The sequence below is a fragment of the Mobula birostris genome, chromosome 13 (assembly GCF_030028105.1).
Source record: "Mobula birostris isolate sMobBir1 chromosome 13, sMobBir1.hap1, whole genome shotgun sequence".
NCBI lineage: Eukaryota > Metazoa > Chordata > Chondrichthyes > Myliobatiformes > Myliobatidae > Mobula > Mobula birostris.
The window spans coordinates 65,292,836-65,295,746 of record NC_092382.1 but is presented as its reverse complement, the minus strand read 5'-3'; positions in this window follow the sequence as shown (position 1 = coordinate 65,295,746).

Sequence of the window (2,911 nt, the reverse complement as noted above, 5' to 3'; positions counted from 1 at the left end):
GCTCAATATCTCCATACCGACTGACATGGCCATCTGAGCTGGTACCGTATGTTCGCGTTTAGATCACATCTCTCTAAGGCGTTCACATTGGTCAAACTATCCAGGTGTATTTTAAATATTGTTAATGACCCTGTAACGCTCATTTCCTTTGTCAGGCTCTTCAATACACTGAGCAACCCCTGTGTGGGAAAACGTCGCTCGGAATCCAACTCTACTTCTGCCCTCTGATTTTAAATATACCCCCTTTTACTCACGATTACCCAACCCCACGGAGATGAATGACTGTATCCGTACATTATCACGGTTTTATGCACCTCCACCAATCACCTGCCTTAAGGAATAAAATGCCACTCGGTCGAACCTCTCCCTGTAACTCATGCCCTGGATTCCTGCAGCTTCTTTGTAAATACTGTCTGCTCTCCTTTCAGCGCACTCATGCCTTTCCGATAACAGGGCGACCAAAACTGTTCACACAACTCCAAGCAGAGAGGTAGTGTGATTGAAGTGCGCATCTCACTTCCTTCCGAAGGGTTTAGTTATTATTCGATTGCAAGGTCAGATTCTGAAACCAGGTTCTTGCACCCCAGCAACCTTCCGTCTATTTTCTTTTACTGATTCATGGGCAAAACATTGCACTGAGTAGAACAGTTTTGCACGATTTGAAAAGTGCACGGCGCTTCAATATGCATGTCGAACAATGGCAAAACATAATACACCACACAAGTAACGCTGTTAGACAGTCACCTCTGACAGGGAGTGTGCCAAGGTAAACTGTTTTGACTGAACGGCGTTGGTGGTTTCTGTCTCTATTGTGACCATTTTTGACAGTGTTGTAACTTGAAACAATGACAATGCAAATACGTTGAAGCTCTAAAATGTTCTAACGTAAATGTGGTACGTTTAGTATTTAGCACATTTATGGATTATATTCAATAATACAGTTAATTTCCCAGTATTTCATAATTATACTAACAAAGATTTTTAAAAATATATTTACAGAGTGACCTATTTCAGTTATGGCGCAGCTGCGTACACGTGCATGAGGGAACAGTGCTGACACCAAGAAACATAGATAAGAATTCGGTGACTGGAAAAAACTTGGGAATTGTTAAAGAAAAGGATAGAACATCGAGCGTCCTTTAAGTGAGCAGTGTTGGAAGGGGAAAATAGAAGGGGAAAAGATGAGTTTACCTTTCAGAAAGAGGGAAGAGAAATTTTTGGTGGAAATTGGTAAATTTCCAACTGGGCGCTCAACCGCTGGAAGTTGCGTGTGTGTTTGTGGAGCGACAAGTGTCTCTGGATCACAGCTGTGGCGGCGCATCGTTTACGCTGAAATGGAACCCTACCGCCCGGCTGCGTCATTGGATTTCCTGTCTTTAGACGAGTCTCTTTCGCCCTTCCATGACAAGCTGGCCTCGGTGACGAAGCACTCCACACGACTAAGTTGCTGTAAAGCCTCATTTGTTTCACAAATGTCCTTTAGGGAAGGAGAATATTGGCCTTTATCTGGATTTTATGTGGCTGTAGAGACAAGAATCCTATGGATTGTTACATTAATGCTCTGGTCGGGAAAATTAGAGAAGCGCTAATAATATCAGAATTGCTTGTGATTCTCACTTCCCGTGAACCCGAACAAGAAGAGGGAATATAATTTCGCATATTGAAATCAAAGCTATTTACTGTGAGTTTAAGCGTTAATCTACTGCTCACGAGACAGGGTTGGAAGGAATGAGGTTCGCTAATGACAGGAGGTTTTGATAGACACGGATTATGTGTGTTGTGTCTGTACAGTTCGACGTCTCAACGCCACAAATGAGAGGATTACATCAGTTCCAGTGACAAGTCTGTATGACCCAGGTTAAAATATTAACAGGGCAGGAGGCTGAGAGGAACGAGACGGCATTACAGGGATTTTTAATAAATACGATTAAAATCACATGAGCAGCAGCTGAGAGCAGCGTGAGGTCTCTGCTTCAGTATAAAGTAATCGAAAGGTACTTACCCGGGATACCGACAATTATAATCACTGTGTAACAGATGGTGCTCTCTGGAAGCATTGCTAATCTAAGGCTGTTAGTATTTACAATTCTGTTCGGAATGTTCCCAATTTCTAATTGTCATAAAAGTTGTAAATAACCAGTCAATAAACACAAACAGTTATAACAAAGCCCAGATAGCAAACTTATTTTGCGCCTAATGCGTAAAATTCTTCACCGGTCACACGTTGTTGCGAGTCCTCCGCGTCTAAATGTCTCTGTCCTAACTGTAGCTGAAGTACATAATGGCGAACTTTTATAGAATAATCGGTTACCAATGATGAAAACAACTTGTACATTGACTGGTGCTAATTACTGCTAATTAGCAATTATTTCCCTACCTTAGCGAAGCGGAATGCCAATGGGGAAAGAACTGAACTCAACACCAGTCTTGACGCCCCAAGAGACAGCTGACGCTGGGACTGCAATGACTGATTGTTGTCAAACTACTCTGTGTAATGATAGGACATTATCTGAGCATCGCTGGTGGCGACAATAGTCTGTAATCCTTTTGGTGAGTCCACCTCATCAGCGCTGATTCCACTCTGACATGAAGTCTCTGCCTTGTTATTTCTCTGTGATGACGCACCTTTAATATGATTCACTTACTTTGCTTCGGTGATTTTTTTTTCTGGTCATGATACATTAACGTTAATGGGTATTTTTTGGCGCAAACCCTCACTGTTTGCACTGTTACCGATTCAGTCGCAAACACAGATGTTGGCAAGTATGCGGTGCGAAATGAAAAACAATGACCACAGCATTACAGACATTATCCGCTGCGGTACCAGAGTCAGAGACAAATAGAAAGCATTGTATCAACACTAGTTTTAATGCAAATAAGTACCAGTAAGGATATTACAGAGTCACCAGGT